This window comes from Triticum urartu, chromosome 2, assembly GCF_003073215.2.
Source record: "Triticum urartu cultivar G1812 chromosome 2, Tu2.1, whole genome shotgun sequence".
NCBI classification, from domain to species: domain Eukaryota; kingdom Viridiplantae; phylum Streptophyta; class Magnoliopsida; order Poales; family Poaceae; genus Triticum; species Triticum urartu.
Genome location: NC_053023.1, coordinates 188,892,164 through 188,913,586, shown reverse-complemented (window position 1 = coordinate 188,913,586; position 21,423 = coordinate 188,892,164).

Here is a 21,423-nt window from a genome sequence, read left to right as displayed (position 1 = left end):
CGGATAAACCAGGACACAAGCGCAATAGTTCTCCCTTTACTACCCTAGCCGATAGAGAGGAACGTAAGGTAGAAAGCACAGGAACCGGGCAACCTAACTATTAACCAAAGACATGATTCGGAGCTGATGCATATAAGGCCGAAATCATGACACCGAAGTGTGCTATAAAGCTGTTCGGACTTGCCGGCAATTTATTTGTTCCCGTATTGAGCCCCTGGCAATTTGTACCGAGGTGCGTGTGTGAAACAACCGGAAAATTTTAGCTCCTTTTTTAAAAAAGGTGAATGCTGAATACGGATTATGTTCGCTGGAAGCTGATTGATATGCCAATTGCCATTTTGCAGGGAATAACGCCACGGCCCAGGCTATTTGACATGCCGGTGGTCGAAGGCTGAGGGAGAAGGCACTTTACAGGCTCTAAATAGAGAGTGCGGTCTACAAAGAATTAGTTGGACCTCCTGTCGCACGTCTGCACCGCCTTCCTCGGTGAAAGGACTCCTTAACAGGAGTAGCCTTTGGGTAGGTGAATGAAGCCGAACTCCGAAAGAGTCCAGAGATAACCACCTGTGGTAAAAGATAAAAGAAAGTAGTTAGAAAAGAAAAGAAAAGGAAAGGAGACTATGGGAGTGCTTGTAGGCATGTCCGTGTTGTGCCTCCGCCGATGACCGGGGTATTTTAAGTGCATAATTATGTACGCGCGGTGCAAACTTTGCAGGTATATGAGGCGAACGACGGAGGCCGGACTACTAATCCACCTCTGAGATTGATCGGTCCCACTTAATAGAGACCGGCGGCTTAATGGTCGACGAGATATGCGGCTTTATGAGCCCGCTTTGTACTTCAACTGTGGTAGCCGCAGTATGATCCTCTATATGGGGGAAGTGTTCCATAATTCCATTTAGTGTTATGACCCCGTGTGGACCGGGTATCTTAAGTTTTGCGCAGGCTTGTGGTACTATATTAAAACGAGCAAAAGCGGTACACCCCAGAAGTGTGTGGTAACTATTGCGGAACGGGACAATATCAAAGGTCAAACCTTTGCTTCGGAAGTTGTTCGGCGAACCGAAGACGACTTCCAATGTGACGGAGCCCCTATAACGGGATTCTACGCCAGGCACTGCTCCCTTGAGGGTAGTTGTAGTGGGCTTAATTCTTGAAGGAACGATGCCCATTATGCGGACAGTGTCTTGGTAGAGTAGATTAAGGTTACAACCGCCGTTCATAAGTATTTTCGTGAGATGGAATCCATCAATAATTGGGTCGATGATCAGAGCCGTCAAACCTTCGGGACGGATATCGTGAAATTTTTGTGGGTAACGGCTCTATGGCGTATGCGTCCCGGTGTGCGCGCCTGCGCTCCCCTGTAGGGGTGTGCGTCACGTATACCATGTTTACGGTTTTTACTTTGGGGGGACATTCCTTCTAACCCCCGGTATTCTGCTAGAGAGTCTCTTCGTCATTGCTGTCACTGGGCGGCCCCTTGCCCGTGTGCTCGACATTAAGCTTGCCGGCTTGTTTGAATACCCAACAACTTCTGTTGGTGTGAGTAGCTGGTATATCGGGGGTGCCATGAATCTGGCAGGACCGATCCAGTATTTTGTCTAGATTGAATGGTCCGTCTCTATTTGCCTTGAATGACTTTTTCCGTTGATCGGGCTTGGAGCCACTGAATCCGGCGTTGACCGCCGTGTCTTGCGTTCTATCATTGTTATTGCGACGCTTGTGTTTATTGCGTCACGGTTTGCCGTTGCCGTCTTGTAACATCCCAAATTTTCAATTTGGAATGTTATACATAGGTCTTTCATGCATATCATATTTTGTTGCATTTCGTTTCGTGATCCTCGAAATTCTAAGCAACTCAAGGACCCTCGAAGAGAGTTGGGGATTTCACCATTTTCATATTTGAATTTTATCAAATATCAAAACGAGGATCATTGGTTTTATTATTTTTCTCTCAAAAGTATTTTCATACTAAAAGATATGAGAGGAGATAATATGACTTCTCCAAAATAAATGAAATATTGGAGGAAAAATATTAAAATCATATATTTGATTTTATTCGGATTTTATTGCTATTTTATTTGCATAGGAAAAATACACGTTTTCCAAAATTGCATTTTAGGCCCAAATAAATGTTCACCTTGTCCAGCATATTTTTAGAGGACGGGGAAAATTTATTTCGGGATTTTTGTAGTCCGTTTACTATTTTTTTCTGCAGGGCGGAATTATTTAGAAAAATTAAGTCAAACCGACTCCGGGTCGTACCCGAGCGGGACTCCGCCCGGGGGGGCTTTATAAGCCGGCCCCCCCTGCCCGCCGAAGCCCACCAGCTGCCGAAGCCCACCCGCGCCCCGCAACCCTAGCGTCGCCGCCACCCTAGCGCCGCCGCCGCGTGCTACCGCCGCCGCCGCCGGACACCGTCGGATGCCGCTCCGCCGCCGCCTCGCCGACCTCGCCGGAGGTAGTAGCCGCCGCCGCCTCGGTTTTCACGAGAAAACCGATTAGTTTTTTTTCCGAAACCCTAGATTCGTTTTTTAGATTCGGTTCATTTTTTTGATTTAGTTATATTGCGGATGTTCGTCCGTACGTTCGCTTTAACGAACAGTTTTTGCCCGTTAGTCACAGACAACGAACGTTCGTTTGTTAGCCTATTCGTCCGTTTTTCTTTTTCTCGGGTTTTTCGTGATTATTTTCGATCGTGATTTCTGATCCGATTTTCGTTTTAGTTTATCTTTTCGCTCGTTTATCGGAATAAGGCGATTCAAGTGCCTAGATCTTTGTCTCGAAACCCTATTTACGTTTAACCAACTTGAACAAGATTTTGGTACTATAAAAATTTGACTTTAGTTCAGATTAGTAATCGGGTCTTGTTTCTTTCGCAGTTTGAGTTTTGTTGCTCCGTTTGATTTGATTCTTTTTGCAAACCGGAGTTCTTAAGTTGAACTTTCTGGTTAGATCTTCTTAGTTGAGTTTTACCCGTGCATCCTTGCTTGATTGCTTATGTATGCTATTGTTTGTTTGTGATAGAACACCCGGAGTGCAAAGCGTGCTACCACGAGTCCCTAGGTTTTGCGAATCATCAGCAAGGCAAGTAACACATTGATCATACTCTTTTCATACCCAGTTTTTATGCATTAGTTCCAATCCTCAAACACTAAATGATTAGGAAGTGATTAACTTGTGGGTATTGGGAAGTAGATGATGAGGTAGAACCTATTACATGTTTTATTATCAAAACCTCGGGAGTTACTTCTACGTTATGCATTTATTGATATGATATGCTCGTAGACGTGGATTGGGTTTGTGTGTATCCATGACAGATGTGAGATTGTTAATTAATGGTTCAACTTAAGGTGGCAACCTTAATACACATCTGGGTGGATTGCTTGTTTGGGCACCTGGAGAATCCAGTGTTGTCCTAGGATATCCTGGAGTACCCGTGTGATTTTCCTACGGTCCGCAACCCAGGCTCAAAGGGATCGTAAGACTATTCATGCTAGAAACTTCCGTGTGTAGCCACAAGCCATTATGGGCTCTGGCATAGTATGAGTAGGTTGTGTGACCTCTTTCAGTGGTGGGCTAGCAGATGTAGAGGGAAAGTTGGTGTCGGTGTCAAAACCGGCGGATCTCGGGTAGGGGGTCCCGAACTGTGCATCTAGGCCGGATGGTAACAGGAGACAGGGGACACTTTGTTTTACCCAGGTTCGGGCCCTCTCGATGGAGGTAATACCCTACTCCTGCTTGATTAATATTGATGATATGGGTAGTACAAGAGTAGATCTACCACGAGATCAAGGAGGCTAAACCCTAGAAGCTAGCCTATGGTATGATTGTTGTGTATGGAGTTTATTGCCTACGGACTACAACCCTCCGGTTTATATAGACACCGGATAGGGTTATGGTTACACAGAGTCGGTTACAATGGTAGAAGATCTTGAATATCCGCATCGCCAAGCTTGCCTTCCACGCCAAGGAAAGTCCCATCCGGACACGGGACGAAGTCTTCAATCTTGTATCTTCATAGTCCAGGAGTCCGGCTGAAGGTATAGTCCGGCTACCCGAACACCCCCTAATCCAGGACTCCCTCAGTAGCCCCTGAACCAGGCTTCAATGACGACGAGTCCGGCACGCAAATTGTCTTCGGCATTGCAAGGCGGGTTCCTCCTCCAAGTCCTTCATAGAAGATTAGTAAACACCAAGAGTAGTGTCCGGTTCTGCAAAATAAGTTTCCACATATTGCCATAGAGAGAATAATATTGACACAAATCAAATCTGCTGACGTATTCCGCAGTGCGCTATCACACTACGGCCAAGTCCTTTACGCGAATCGTTTTTACTTTTCCACCTCAGCATGTTTTGCGAGGCGGTTTCCTTGGCACGTCTTGTCAAAGCAGATATCGCGTCCCCTTTTTACGGGTTTCTCATCAATACGGACGTGGGTAACCCTAACCGTGCCCTTTACCACGGCACTTGGGAGGCAAGCGAGTTTTATTAGGCAGGTGGGGATGCACAACCGCATCCGCCCATATAAGGGGAGAAGGATCCACCTTTTTTACCTATGCCTTCTTCCTCCTTTGCCTATCCATCTCCTGCGCACTCGAGCTCCAGCGCCCAAGCCCGCACTTCCCACTTCAACCTTCTCCAGCAATGTCCGAAGCGGGAGGCAAGTGGATGGTCTCCTCTGTCATGGAGGGCCATGTCAAAAAGCTAAGGAAGGCCAGATACTTATCCAAAGACATCGCGCATCGGCTTACTGAGGAGGGGCAGCTTCTTCCCACCCCAAGGCCCCATGAGAGGGTAGTATTCCTTCCCCACTTCCTCTGCGGACTAGGTTTTCCACTCCACCCATTTGTCCGGGGGCTCATGTTCTACTACGGCCTGGATTTCCACGATCTGGCCCCGAACTTCATCCTCCATATCTTGGCGTTTATCATCGTATGCGAGGCTTTCCTCCGCGTCCGCCCTCATTTCGGCCTCTGGCTCAAGACCTTAAACGTCAAGCCCAAGGTGGTGTGCGGCAGCCAGGCGGAGTGCGGAGGCGCCATGGCAGGCAAGATGGCCAACGTCCTATGGCTCGAGGGCTCCTTCGTGGAGACCCTAAAGGGGTGGCAATCCGGGTGGTTTTAAATCACCGAGCCACGCGATCCGAAATGGACCGCAGCTCCCGAGTTCCGATCCAGACCCCCCACGCGGCTTATGTCCTGGAAAGAGACGGGCCTATCATGGGGTGACGAAAAAGAGGTGACCGGATTGCAAACATGCATCCAGTCCCTGGTGAACAAGCCAATCCGGCTTTTTAATGTAATCTAGGTTATGCTCGTCCACCGGATCCTCCTGTGCCAACAACGGGATTTTAATCTGTGGGAGTTCGTCCCGGCGCAGCACCAAACCCTTAACAGGCTCTTCGACACGATGTATGAAGACATTTGGAAGGTGCTAACCAAAGGCGCCGAGGCTCCCACATCCGCTTCCGAGGACCGCGGATACAGCTCGCAGCGTCACGCGAGCGAGGTAAGCTATTTTCACGTTTTACAGGATGTTGAGTTTTTTCATAGTTTAACTCTATGCGGGATCTAAACTCCCTTACCTTTGACAGGCTTGGCGGGCGGTATCCGGACCGATTAACTGTCCGGCTTCGCTGCCCGAAGACCCAGCCCCAGCTCTACTAGTGAAGCTGCTGGCTCCGGCGCCTTATGTGGTGCCGGAAAAGAAGGCCAAGAAGAAGAAGACCACGGGGACTCGAAAGAGTACCCGCAACGTGGTGTTGTCGGACTCGTCATCCGACGAGTCCGAGACGCCCTCCTCCCGTAAAAACGAGGAGGAGGAAGAAGAAAGCTCTCCCCCCCAGCGGAGGGAGGAAAGAAAAGGAAGGCCGCCCCAAGGGGGAAGGCCGAAGGGTCCAAGAAGAGGAAGACCCCTCCTCCGGACTACGCCCCCGACGCCGACGAGGATGAAGAGGAGTGGCCGGACAGGGCCAGGCGTCCGGCGAAATCATAAGTGTTCGGATACCAGAGTAACTCATGATATTCCTTTTGTCGCACAGCTTTCCCTAATGTTGAATATAATCATGCAGCCCACCCCGAGCCGAACTCAACGAGTCGTCGAGCGGCTCCCTGGATTCTTCGGACGTGAACTCAGTTCCGCCCGCTGTCTCCCCCCGCACTGCGGATGACGCCGAAGTGGCATCACAACGAGCTCCGGGGCAGGAGGAGGTGGTCCTAGAGGAGCCGCAAGGTGACCTCCCGGACTCCAGGAGTAAAGGGGACAAGACCCCCCAGGGCTCCAAGTCCGGCTTTATGCCAGACACCGCGCCGGAATCTTCAATAGTTCTGGACTGCGGTAGGCAAACTCCTTCCAAGAGGAGCAAGTCTTCTGAGCCGGCAGCCTCCGTCCAACCGGAGGCGCCGGACAATCTGCTGGAGGTGCTTGAAGGCACCTCCATCGACGAGGAGCACCATACTATTATGAGTACGGTGATCCAGAAGGTTCAGTCCGCCAAGAGCGGACTGACTGAAGCTTGTGCTAGTCTTCTAACAGGCTTCGAGGTAAGTAAAAATATGTAAAAATATTACCGCATAGACAGTAGCCCCTGATGCTCTGTTTGGCGTTCGGAAAGAAAAGCCGAATAGAGGATCTAGTAAATTTCGCAGGAGTCTAACAAAAAGAGTCAATATGCGTATGCAGGCTTCGCTGCTATCCACCACCGCACTGACTGCGGAGGTGGGTGTCCTGAAGCAGGACCTCGAGCGGACCGAGTAAGAGCTCGGCCTTGCCAAGCGACAGCTCGAGGAGAAAGAAGGTAAGAAATACCTTACTGAAAAGGGTGCCTATAGAGAGGCGTGATTGCAAAAAATAATAGGATTGTACTGCTTATTGTAGGGGCCACGACTGAGGTGGCGACCCTCCAGCAGGCGCTATCTGAGGCCGAAAAGAAAACGGCCGCCGAGCGCATTGAGCGAGAGGAACTTGGGGCTCAGGTCGGCGAGGTGGAGCGAGAGCTTCAGGCTCTCATGAAAAAACATGAGAGTTTGGAGCTTGAGTCAAAGTCCCAAGCGTCCGAGCTCGCGGCGGCCCTTGAGACTGCCAAGTCTGCCAAGGCCGAATCCCAAAAGGCCCTCCGAGAGTTGGAGGAGGTGAAAAAGATAGCAGCGGGTAAGGCATTCTTTATGCAAAGCAGAAATATAAAAGTAAACTACTTGTTACTACCCGAATCCGGAGCTCTCCAGGGGCATTCGCAGATCTTCCCCGCAGCGTATCCGCCGCCGCCGCATTCTACCGAGCTGAAGAGGGCAGCTCGATGGAGAAGGTGTTCTGGTCTCAGTATGCTGAGGCCGGACACCCTGTGCCCTTGAGCGACTAGCTGAAACAGCTGGTCGAGCTCCACAAGGTGGCCAAACAGGTCATGAAGGGCTTCATAGTTCGGCCGTGGCCCGGAGAGGCCCTACCTGGGAGCTACTTCGGGCTGGTGCGGCGGCTGGTGGAGGCCTGTCCAAGGCTCGAGGTCATCAAGCGCTCCGTCTGCATCGAAGGTGCCCGTAGGGCCCTTGCCCGTGCAAAGGTGCACTGGGGTAAGCTGGACAGTGAGAAGCTTGTTAGGGACGGGCCGCCGCCGGGGAAGGAGCATCGCAAGCCCGAGAACTACTATAAGGATGTTCTTGCGGGTGCCCGCCTTGTAGCGGATGAGTGCACCAAGGATGTAATTTTTGAATGAACTCGCTCGATTTTATCCTGTGCGCTGAAAACTTGTTCATATGCGCTAAGCAATGCTTATTGAATTTAAAATATTATTTTCTGTGCGGCCGTTTATGAAAAATTGAGAGATGGCCAGTCGTCGGCTTCTGCCCCCATGCCACTAGTGCTGGGGTGTTCGGTGATAAACCTGTGCGCTCTTTTTCCCATGTTTGGGTCCTTCGAGGGAGGCGCTCAGCACGACGAACCAGGCAATCGGACTATAATGCTTGAACACTCTCACTTAGCCATAGAACTTTATAATTTTAAATTTCGTCGAAGCCCCTAGTTCGGAAGACCGAGTTCGGGGCGCTATCCACGCCTTGGCTGGGGTTATCCAGCTCCTCGCTCGAAGCGGCATAAGTCTTTAGGGACCCGAAAAACCTCTCGAACAGCGACCGGTCTCTCACCTCATCATGACAGTCAGTTTTAGCTTTCTCCACTGAGGTGCTTAACCTAGCTTAACCGGGGCACAATCGCAGTGGTTCTCCTAGTGCTACCTTAGCCAATATAGCGGAACATAAGGCACCAAAACATAGGAGCCGGGCAAATCCAACTATTGACCCAAATCATGATTCGGAGCCGATGCATATAGTGCTATAAGTTCGGGGTGCTGCACTTGTGAAAGTGTACGGACTTCCCTCGCCATATTAAAGGGTACTGAAGCCCCTGGCGTACTTGCCGTACCATAGTGTACGGGTGCAACATGTCATTAATGAACATATATAAAAGAGAGTAATGCAAAAAATAGACAAAAAGCTAAGCATTGTTTATAGTGAGGCTATTTATCAAAGCCGAACGATACAAATAGTGCGGTAAGCAAAAGATATTGGACTATTCAGTATGTCCTGACCAGGGGCAGGCCGCGGAATTGTATTTAAAACAGGTATAGCGCTCGTAACGGAGACCACCTGGGATTCCATAATGTGGCATGGCTTGTCTGCCTCCCTGGATCTTGCATCGTTTGTGCGGCAGTCGAATTGCCGAACAGGTCGTCCGAAGTATGGAGTCCTGAAAGTAAGAAAAAATTAAAAAAAGAATCCGGCAGCCCCTAGTATGTTTTAAGCCGTATTTTGGGTGTGCCATTATTGTGCCCCTTCCCCTCTGCCCATGGTATTTCAAGGGCGTAGTTATGTACGCGAGGTACTGGTTTCGCTATGTCGCGAAAGCTGGGGTTGGGGCCGCCTTGCTACGCTTGCTCAGAGTGTGCCAGGAGGTCCTGCTGTGGGTTACTCCGGGCGCGCTTGGCAGTGTCTGGCTTTTTAATTGCTGGACTGGAGAATTGCCTGAGAATGCTACTTTGTACCTCCGCTGCGAGAGCCGCCGTATGCTCCTCCGTACGGAGGGAGCGTTCGGTGTTTTCATTGACCGTAATTACTCCTCGAGGGCCTGGCATCTTGAGCTTGAGATATGCATAGTGCGGCACCGCATTGAACTTTGCAAACGCGGTTCGTTCGAGCAGGGCGTGATAGCCACTGCGAAACGGGACTATATCGAAGATTAACTCTTCGCTTCGGAAATTGTCCGGGGATCCGAAGACCACGTCAAGTGTTACTGAGCCTGTACAGTTGGCTTCTACACCTGGTATAATGCCTTTAAAGGTCGTTCTTGTGGGTTTAATCCTTGAGGGATCTATGCCCATTTTCCGCACTGTATCCTGATAAAGCAGGTTCAGGCTACTGCCGCCGTCCATGAGGACTCTTGTGAGATGAAATCCGTCGATGATTGTGTCAAGAACCAATGCGGCGAAGCCGCCATGACGGATGCTAGTGGGATGGTCCCTTCGATCAAAAGTGATCGGGCAGGAGGACCATGGGTTGAACTTTGGGGCGACTGGCTCCATCGCGTATACGTCCCGCAGCACACGCTTCCGCTCTCGCTTGGGAATGTGGGTTGCGTATATCATATTCACCGTCCGCACTTGTGGGGGAAAGCCCTTCTGTCCATTGTTGTTCGGCGGCTTGGGCTCCTCGTCATCGCTGTGCAGGCCCTTGTCTCTGTTTTTGGCCCTTAACTTGCCTGCCTGCTTGAACACCCAACAATCCCTGTTAGTGTGATTGGCTGGCCTTTCGGGGGTGCCATGTATCTGGCACAAGCGATCGAGTATTCGGTCCAAACTGGACGGGCCCTGAGTATTCTTTTTGAATGGCTTTTTCTGCTGACCGGATTTATAGCCTTTGAATCCGGCATTGACTGCCGTGTCTTCATTGTTGTCGCTGTTAACGCGGCGTTTTTGCTTATTCTGACGTGTCCTGCCACTTTTGTCCTTGGTATCCGAATTACCGGGGTTCTTTGATAAGTTGTTACTGCGAGCTAGCCAGCTGTCTTCTCTCGCGCAAAAGCGGGTCATGAGTGTCGTGAGGGCTGCCATGGATTTCGGTTTTTCCTGTCCCAGGTGCCGGGCAAGCCACTCGTCGCAGATGTTATGCTTGAAGGCTGCTAGGGCCTCTGCGTCCGGACAGTCGACTATCTGGTTTTTCTTTGTTAGGAACCGTGTCCAGAATTGTCTGGCCGATTCCTCTGGCTGCTGAATTATGTGGCTTAAGTCGTCGGCATCCGGCGATCGCACATAAGTGCCCTGGAAGTTGTCGAGGAATGCGGCTTCCAGGTCCTCCCAAGAACCGATTGAGTCTGCTGGCAAACTGTTAAGCCAATGCCGGGCCGGTCCTTTAAGTTTGAGCGGGAGGTATTTGATGGCGTGTAGATCATCGTCGCGTGCCATGTGGATGTGAAGGAGGTAATCCTCAATCCATACTGCCGGATCTGTTGTGCCATCGTATGATTCGATGTTTACGGGTTTGAAACCCTCTGGGATTTTATGATCCATTACTTCATTCGTGAAGCATAGCGGGTGTGCGGCGCCTCTGTACTGGGCTATATCGCGACGCAGCTCGGAAGAGCTATGTCTGTTGTGTTCGGCCCGGCCGGATTTGTTGTATCCGGAGTGAAGATTATTGTCACATGCCGTAGGGCACCTGCGCGATCCGTAGATCGATCTTGTTTGTCTTGCCTTATCCTCCAGTATGTCTCGCAGGTCGGGCGCATTTTCCCGTGCCTTAGTTGAGCGGCGTCGGGGCATGGCTTGGGTGGAGGGCCGACAGGCCTCTCTGTCGCGACTGCGAGGTGGCCGGTCTGCCATGTCATGCGCTGGTGATGTAGGTGCTTCCTCCCCTGATCGGGGTAGCGGCCTGCGCTTCGGGCAACTCTTGGAGGGGCGTTCGAGTTCATACTCTTCGGCCGCAAGGTCTTCAGTCCATCTGTCAGCTAGCAATTCTTGGGCAGCTCTAAGCTGTTGCTGCTTTTTCTTGAGGCTGCTTGCCGTAGCTAAAAGCCTGCGTTTAAAACGCTCTTGTTCGGCGGGGTCTGATGGTATGACGAATTCGTCATCATCGAGGCTAGCCTCGTCTTCGGAGGGAGGCGTATAGTTATCATCCTCGACCTCTCGTTCTGCCACTCTTTCATGAGGGCTGGTTTCTCCATCTTCCTGTGCATAATTTTGCTGAGGTGGGTGTTCATCGGCGCTATCCGGGGTAGTATTATCTCCCGTGCCGGAATCACCGTTTTTGCTTTGGCGGGATTTAGAGCGGCGCTGTTGACGCTGGCGCTTTTGCTGTTTCTTGGGGGCGTCATCCCCCACTGTTCCATGCCATCTCCATCTTTTGGAGTATCCACCATATATATGTCATATGTCGAGGTGGCCTTCCAACGCCCTACAGGTGCTGGTTCTTGTTCGTCTCCTGCATCGTCGTCCATGCTGTCGATGTCTTCGGAGTCGAAGTCCAGCGTGTCGGTTAAGTCGTCGACAGTGGCTACGAAGTGGGTGGTGGGTGGGCTTTGAATTTCTTCGTCGTCCGTGTCCCAACCTTGCTGACCGTAGTCCGGCCAGGGCTCTCCTGATAAAGAGAGAGACTTTAGAGAATTCAGGATGTCGCCGAAGGGCGAGTGCTGAAAGATGTCCGCAGCGGTAAACTCCATGATCGGCGCCCAATCGGATTCGATCGGCAGGGGCGCGGGGGGCTCGGATCTCGGAGAAGAATCCGGCTCCTCGAAGTCGTGGGCCATGCGGAGTGCGGGGCTGGAGTTTGGCTCAATCGCCGCTGAGATCACAGCCCCTGAGGCAGCGTCCAACCGCTGATCCTCGATCGGTGCAGTAGGCTCCGAATCAATGGTCGGAACCGATGCGTGTGCGGCCTCCAAGGCGCTGTTCGGTGGCAGAGCTATATCATGCCCATCGAGACAGTGTGGCGCGCTTTGCTGTGGCTCGAATCCGTCGAAGATCAAGTCCCCACGGATGTCAGCCGTGTATTTTAGGCTTCCAAACCTGACCTGATGGCCAGGGGCGTAGCTTTTGATCTGCTCAAGGTGGCCAAGCGAATTGGCCCGCAGTGCAAAGCCGCCGAAGACGAAGATCTGTCCGGGGAGAAAAGTCTCACCCTGGACTGCATCATCGTTGATGATCGAAGGAGCCATCGGGCCTAAAAGCGACGACACAGAGGAACTCTCAATGAAAGCACCAATGTCGGTGTCAAAACCGGCGGATCTCGGGTAGGGGGTCCCGAACTATGCGTCTAGGCCGGATGGTAATAGGAGATAGGGGACACTTTGTTTTACCCAGGTTCGCGCCCTCTCGATGGAGGTAATACCCTACTCCTGCTTGATTAATATTGATGATATGGGTAGTACAAGAGTAGATCTACCACGAGATCAAGGAGGCTAAACCCTAGAAGCTAGCCTATGGTATGATTGTTGAGTATGGAGTTTATTGCCTACGGACTACAACCCTCCGGTTTATATAGACACCGGATAGGGTTAGGGTTACACAGAGTCGGTTACAATGGTAGGAGATCTTGAATATCCGCATCGCCAAGCTTGCCTTCCACGCCAAGGAAAGTCCCATCCGGACACGGGACGAAGTCTTCAATGTTGTATCTTCATAGTCCAGGAGTCCGGCTGAAGGTATAGTCCGGCTACCCGAACACCCCCTAATCCAGGACTCCCTCAGTTGGTGTAACTGTCCACCGAGAGTAAAGAGTTAATACTTCTGAAAGACTGTGTCTCGGTCATCCGTTTCTCAAAAACCATGTAGTGTGAGAAATCCAACGGGGGATATCGAGTCTTGTGGGAAAGTGCGCAAACCTCTGCAGAGTGTACAATCTAATCATGGTTAGCCGTGTCCCCGGTTATGGACATCTTGAGTATCTAGTATTTGGATTATCCTATTATATCTCATCACCCTAATTTAGTTGGATGGGTTAATGAATTACTTTAATTGGGATTGAGTTGGAGGAACCTTATCAATGATGTTTCAACTACCATGATAGTTAAAATAAAACTTATACCTTTGTTGTAGGGAAAAATTGGCTTTTTGCAAAAACATATTGACCATACAGCCTCCACCAGCCATATCGCATATAGCGTTAGCATCATTATGTTCCTTGCTCTACTGTGTTACATTGCCATCATATTCCATGTGCTGGCCCGTTTTTCGGGCTGCAACGTATCATGTTGCAGACTTTTCCAGACGAGGAGTAAGGTTCGATAGGTCATTGCCATGCAGCTCAGCTATGCCGTTGGAGTTGATGGACTCACTTTATCTTCCAAGCCTTCCGCTGTTATCGTATTAGATGGCCTTAAGCCATAACTTTTGTAATAAGTTCTCCTTTGGAGACATTCGATGTAATAAGTGTGTGATTGCTACTCTGTTATAAATCCTTCGAGTACTATGTGTGTCAACATTACCGATCCAGGGATGACACTGAAGCACAGAGACTTGACCGTTTGAGGTCGGGTCGCTACAAGATGGTATCAGAGCACAGGCTGACTATAGGACACGACCACTAAGCTAAGCCCTAGATCACTACTCTCTTCTCATTTCTAACTCCTCTCCATTTTCTACTCTTTAGGATGGCGGGCGCAAGGAACAAGTTTGCACAACCGAATGAAGAAGCACCTTTTGGACGACACTTGAAGGAAGTCACTAAGTACCTGAACATTGGAATACCAAGCTTCACCGGACTTACAACGCCACTTTACCAGAAGAGGAGTGATGGATGATTCATTTTCAAGTTCCAGGAAGGACATTCACGTCATTCACTGAGCCCATAGAGTTTTCCTTCGATGCACCAACCTGGAATTTAGGAAAGAGTACGGCAGCCCACATCACCATGGGACGCATTGGAGAAGTCTACAAGAAGGATCTTAAGGATACTATCTACCAGATTTATGGGCGCCGAGATGAACAATGGGAGATGATCAGCACCAGGAAGGATAGATCCATTGCAGCTTTCATCCATGAGTTAAACCAGCACATTCGTCGCCAGGAGAACCAGATGTGCGCAGGCATGACAGATCTGAAGAAGGCAATGACAAGGATCTCCGAGCTTGAAGAAGAACTCAAGTCTACACACGATGGATACGAGGAGGAGATGACGATACTAGTGGAGATGAATGACGACCTGACAAAGAAGCTATGAGTATTCATGGGAGACCCCGCGCCAGGAGGAGAAGACGACGAACCCAAGGAGATTCGTTCTGAAGACTACATCCTCATCGACGACACTGACTCGGACCCCGACGATAGTGATGATGACTATGTTGATGAAGCCGGCGTAGATATCATGGAGTCTTCTACCGATCAACTTATCTAGACGACCACCATATCAGTAGTAGAATTCCACCATGTATATAGTATAGTCCGAGAAATTTTGTAACGATAGTTCTAGACTGAATGTATGCCCTTGCTTGATTGATTGAGTGATATGATTGTGTTTGTCTCATGTGCATATGGGTAGTGTTTTCTCACTAGACCTTATTCTATTCTATTCTATTTCTCTTCCCTCTAAACCCTCAGATGCCTCCGAGACGTGACCCCGGATTTACCTTTCCACCGGAGCTCACTCAGTTGATCCAGCATCAAAATACCTTGATGCAGTTGTTAGTTTAGAATTAGGGCAACAACAACAACAACCCACCGCCACCACCACCAGTTGACAACTTAGCCTGTTTTTTGAGGCTGCAGCCGCCGGTGTTTTCCAACAGCACCGAACCGATAGTGGCAGATGATTGGCTCCGCATGATTGGAAGGGAGTTAACCACTGCAGGATGCACAGATGCTGAGAAGGTGCGTTTTGCCGCACATCAGTTGGATGGATCAACATCCTCATGGTGGGAGAATTACACTGTCACCTATCCTATAGCCACTGTTACATGGGACCAGTTTCAGCAGGCTTTTCGCACAGCCCACGTATCAACAGGAGCTATGAGCATGAAGAAGTGTGAGTTTCTCAACTTACGCCAAGGGAACCGTACTGTGAGGCATTACGTGGATGAATTTAGTAAGCTATCTCGTTATGCCGCTGATGATGTGGCCACCGATGACGCAAAACATGAGAAGTTTATGGAAGGGCTGAATGATGAGATGAGCATGCAATTGATGGTGGCAACATTCAACAACTACCAGGAGTTGGTAGACAAGGATCTTATGATTGAAGGGAAGCAACAGCAGATTGAGAGCCGCAAAAGGAAGTATGGACAAGGGAGGTACAACACAGGAGCTCAGCAAAAGCCTCGTTTAACCCCGAACTCGGGAGGACTTGTCCATAACCATGGAGGTCACACCCACAATGGAGGGAGTTCTCACAACCACGGTGGCCCCAAGAATGGAAAGGGGAACGGAGCAGGTAGTAATCAGAACCGCGCTAACCCAGCCACACCCGCCAAGAAGGACCTAAGTCACATTACTTGTTTCAAGTGCGGAAAGACTGGACACTACGCCACTGAGTGCCCTAAAGCGAAGAATGGGAATGGCAATGGAAGCGCTGGGAAGAAGCCCAACCCTTTCAACAGGGGACAAGTGAACCACGTGAACGTGGAGGAGGTTGAGGAGCAGCCTGATGCCGTTATCGGTGAGTTTTTGGTTAAGTCATTTACTGCAATCGTTCTTTTTAACACTGGTACATCACATTCATACATATCAAGGGGATTCATGGATAAGTATAAACTGCCCACTAAAGTACTTAGAACACCTATGCTAGTAACCTCACTCGGAGCTGAGTATATGGAAGCAGTGGATGTTTTTAGATGCCACTAACCATTGGAAGCCATGTTTTCCCCTCAGGCCTGATAATTTTGGAGTCACAAGGATTGGATGTGATAGTAGGGATGGATTGGCTATCGATGTATGGGGGGAAACATTGATTGCGCGAGTAAGTTGATATTGCCCACCACCCCGGAGGGAAAAAGGATCAAGTATGTATCTAGGCATGTGCCTAGGAAGAGCCAAGTAATACCCTCACGGGAGTTGTTCAGGAGGAAGTGCCTGTAGTAAAGGATTACCCAGATGTTTTTCCAGAGGAGTTACCAGGCATGCCACCAGATCGAGACATCGAGTTTTTGATAGAGCTATTGCCAGGCACCGGGCCAATATCTAAGAGACCCTACCGAATGCCCGCAAATGATCTAGAAGAGATCAAGAAGCAGATTAAGGAGTTGTTGGAGAAAGGTTACATTCGACGGAGTTCATCACCATGGGGAGCCCCAGTGCTATTGGTTGAGAAGAAGGATAAATCTCTAAGAATGGTTGTTGATTATCGTGCGTTGAATGAAGTGACGATTAAGAACAAATACCCCCTGCCGATGATCAATGATTTATTCGACCAGTTGACAAGAGCTAAAGTGTTTTCAAAGATCGATCTGCGATCAGGATATCACCAGCTAAAGATTTGAGAAAAAGATATACCTAAGACAACTTTCACCACAAGGTACGGGCTGTATGAGTATACGGTCATGTCTTTTGGATTGACTAACGCCCCTGCCTATTTCATGAGTATGATGAACAAGGTGTTCATGGAGTTCTTGGATAAGTTCGTTGTGGTGTTCATTGATGATATCCTAGTATACTAGAAGAGTGAAGAGGAGCACAAGGAGCATCTACGTATGGTTCTGGAGAAGCTCAGGGAACATCAGTTGTATGCCAAGTTCAGCAAATGTGAGTTTTGGTTGAAGGAAGTCAGATTTCTTGGACATGTTATATCCGGAGAGGGTATAGCAGTAGATCCCGCCAAGGTTCAGTCAGTCACTGAGTGGTTGGCACCCACCTCAGTTCGAGAGATCCACAGTTTTCTTGGACTTGCGGGATATTATCGGAGATTTATTGAAAATTTCTCTAAGATTGCAAAGCCTATGACGACATTGTTGAAGAAGGACACTAAGTTCCATTGGACTGAGGAATGTGAAGCAAGCTTCCAGGAGTTGAAGAAGCATTTGACTACAGCCCCAGTGCTGATTTTGCCGGATATACGCAAGGACTTCCAAGTGTATTGCGATGCTTCACGCTTAGGACTTGGAGGAGTACTGATGCAAGATGGAAGAGTTGTTTCGTATGCCTCACGACAACTGAAACCGCATGAGTTAAATTATGCCACGCATGATTTGGAGTTAGAAGCCGTAGTGCATGCACTCAAGACATGGAGACATTTCTCATTGGAAACCATTGTGACGTATACATGGATCACAAGAGTTTGAAGTACATCTTCACACAGAAGGAGCTTAACCTCAGGCAGAGGAGATGGTTGGAACTCATAAAGGATTATGATATGAAGCTGCATTATCATCCAAGAAAGGCCAATGTCGTAGCAGATGCTTTGAGCCATAAGAGTTATGTTAACACCCTCGTACGCGGAGAGATGCCAAAGGAGTTAGCCGAGGATCTCAGGGAACTTCGATTAGAGATAGTTCCTAAAGGCTTTTTGGCAACATTGGAGGTTCAGTCAACACTATTGGAAAAGATTCTAGAAGCTCAGAAGGATGACAAAAAGATCACTGAGATAAAAGAGAAGATGAGTGTAGGCAAAGCCAAAGGTTTTCGTGAGGATGAGCATGACACCCTGTGGTTTGAGGACCGTATATATGTGCCCAATAATGCAGAGATCAGAAAGTTGATACTATAGGAAGCTCATGACTCACCATACTCGATACAGCCCGGAAACACCAAGATGTATTTGGATTTGAAGGAGCGTTTCTGGTGGACTGGTATGAAGAAGGATATTGCCGAGTATGTAGCCGTATGCGATGTATGTCAAAGAGTGAAGGCAGAACATCAGAAGCGAGTAGGGTTGCTACAGCCTATGACGATACCCGAATGGAAGTGGGATAAACTTGTCATGGACTTTATCACCGGATTTCCCAGGACCAAATCAGGATATGATTCTATATGGGTAGTAGTTGATCGCTTGACTAAAGTGGCTCACTTTATCCTAGTGAAAACCACTTATACAAGTGCGAAGTTGGCCAAGATATACATGACCAGGATCGTATGTCTGCATGGACTTCCGAGGACCATCGTATCAGATAGAGGAAGGTGGTTTACTTCAAAATTTTGGCATCAGTTGCACCAGACTTTGGGGACCAGACTGGAGTTCAGCACAACATTTCATCCGCAGACGGATGGACAGACTGAGAGAGTTAATCAGATTCTGGAGGACATGTTGAGAGCTTGTGCACTAGACTATGGATCTAGTTGGGACGACAACTTGCCCTACGCAGAGTTCCCGTACAACAACAACTACCAGGCTAGTTTGAAGATGACACCGTTCAAAGCCTTGTACGGGAGAAGATGCCGAACACCGTTAATGTGGGATGAAGTTGGAGACTGGCAGTTGTTTGGACCAGATTTGATTAAGGAATCCGAAGAGAAGGTTACTGATTCGAGATAGACTGAAGGTAGCTCAGTCAAGGCAGAAGAGTTATGCAGACTCAAAACGCAAGGAGGTAGTCTACGAAATCGGAGATAGAGCGTATCTTCGAGTTTCACCTTTGCGAGGTGTTAAATGTTTTGGAGTCAAGGGAAAGTTAGCCTCGAGATTTGTGGGACCATACCGTGTTTTGGAACGCATGGGAGAGGTTTCCTACAAGTTGGAGTTACTCAAAGGACTGTCAGAGTTCATGATATGTTTCACGTTTCCCAATTGAAGAAGTGTCATGCTGAGATGGCCGATATACCACTGAGAGATACAACACCCCTGGAAGCAATTCAGTTGGACAGTGATCTGACCTATGAAGAGAAACCAGTCAAAATTCTTGAGTTTGCCAGCCGAGTCACTCGTAGTAAGGTTATCAAGTTTTGCAAAGTTCAGTGGAGCCACCATACCGAGGATGAAGCCACCTAGGAACGAGAGGATGATCTTCGCAAAGACCACCCACACCTATTTTTTTAGCCAACCCGAATCTCGAGGGCGAGATTCAATTTGGAATGTTATATATGGGTCATTCATGCATATCATATTTTCTTGCATTTCGTTTCGCGATCCTCGAAATTCTAAGCAACTCAAGGACCCTTGGAGAGAGTTGGGGATTCCACCGTTATCATATTTGAATTTTATCAAATATCGAGACGAGGATCATTGGTTTTATTATTTTTCTCCCAAATATTTTCATACTAAAAGATATGAGAGGAGATAATATGACTTCTCCAAAATAAATGAAATATTGGAGGAAAAATATTAAAATCATATATTTGATTTTATCCGGATTCTATTGCTATTTTATTTGCATAGGAAAAATACGCGTTTTTCAAAATTGCATGTTAGGCCCAAATAAATGTTCACCTTGTCCAGCATATATTTAGAGGACGGGGAAAATTTATTTCGGGATTTTTGAAGTCCGTTTAGTATTTATTTATTTTCTGCACGACGGAATTATTTAAAAAAAAGTCAAACCGACTCCGGGCCGTACCCGAGCGGGACTCCGCACGGGGGGGCTTTATAAGCCGGGGCCCCCTGCCCGCCGAAGCCCACCCGCGCCTCACAACCCTAGCGCCGCCGCCACGTGCTGCCGCCGCCCGCCGCCGTCGGACGCCACCGCCTCGCCGACCTCGCTGGAGGTAGCCGCCGCCTCGGTTTTCGTGAGAAAACCGGTCGATTTTTTCTGAAACCCTAGATCCGTTTTTTAGATCTGGTTCCATTTTTTCAGTTTTTGCCCGTTAGTCACAGACAACGAACATACGTTCGTTAGCCTGTTCGTCCGTTTTTCTTTTTCTCGGGTTTTTCGCGATTATTTTCGATCGTGATTTGTGATCCGATTTTCGTTTTAGTTTATCTTTTCGCTCGTTTATCAGAATCAGGCGATTCAAGCGCCTAGATCTTCATCTCGAAACCCTCTTTCCGTTTAACCAACTTGAACAAGATTTTGGTACTGTAAAAATTTGACTTTAGTTCAGATTAGTAATTGGATCTTGTTTCTTTCGTAGTTTGAGTTTCGTTGCTCCGTTTGATTTGATTCTTTTTGCAAACCGGAGTTCTTAAGTTGAACTTTCTGGTTAGATCTTCTTAGTTGAGTTTTACCCGTGCATCCTTGCTTGATTGCTTATGTATGCTATTGTTTGTTTGCGATAGAACACCCGGAGTGCGAAGCGTGCTACTACGAGTCCCTAGGTTTTGCGAATCATCAGCAAGGCAAGTAACACATTGATCATACTCTTTTCATACCCAGTTTTTATGCATTAGTTCCAGTCCTCAAACACTAAATGATTAGGAAGTGATTAACTTGTGGGTATTGGGAAGTAGATGATGAGGTAGAACCTATTACCTGTTTTATTATCAAACCCTCGGGAGTTACTTCTACGTTATGCCTTTATTGCTATGCTATGCTCGTAGACGTGGATTGGGTTCGAGTGTATCCATGACAGATGTGAGATTGTTAATTAATGGTTCAACTTAAGGTGGAAACTTTAATACACATCTGGGTGGATTGCTTGTTTGGGCACCTGGAGAATCCAGTGTTGTCCTAGGATATCCCGGAGTACCCGTGTGATTTTCCTACGGTCCGCCACCCAGGCTCAAAGGGATCATAAGACTATTCATGCTAGAAACTTCCGTGTGCAGCCACAAGCCATTATGGGCTCTGGCATAGTAGAGTAGGTTGTGTGACCTCTTTCAGTGGTGGGCTAGCAGATGTAGAGGGAAAGTTGGTGTAACTGTCCACCCAGAGTAAAGAGTTAATGGTTCTGAAAGACTGTGTCTCGGTCGTCTGTTTCTCAAACACCATGTAGTGCGAGAAATCCAACGGGGGATATCAAGTCTTGTGGGGAAAAGTGCGCAAACCTCTGCCGAGTGTACAATCTAATCATGGTTAGCCGTGTCCCCGGTTATGGACATCTTCAGTATCTAGTATTTGGATTATCCTATTGTATCTCATCACCCTAATTTAATTGGATGGGTTAATGAATTACTTCAATTGGGATTGAGTTGGAGGAACCTTCTCAATGATGTTTCAACTACCATGATAGTTAAAATAAAACTTATACCTTTGTTGTAGGGAAAAATTAGCTTTTCGCAAAAACATATTAACTATATAGCCTCCACCAGCCATATTGCATATAGCGTTAGCATCATTATGTTCATTGCTCTACTGTGTTACATTGCCAGCATATTCCATGTGCTGACCCGTTTTTCGGGCTGCAAGGTATCATGTTGCAGACTTTTCAGATGAGGAGTAAGGTTCGATAGGTCGTTGCTGTGCAACTCAGCTATGCCGTTGGAGTTGATGGACTCGCTTTATCTTCCAAGCCTTCCGTTGTTATCGTATTAGATGCCTTAAGCCATAACTTTTGTAATAAGTTCTCCTTTGGAGACATTCGATGTAATAAGTGTGTGATTGCTACTCTGTTATAAATCCTTCGAGTACTGTGTGTGTCAGCAT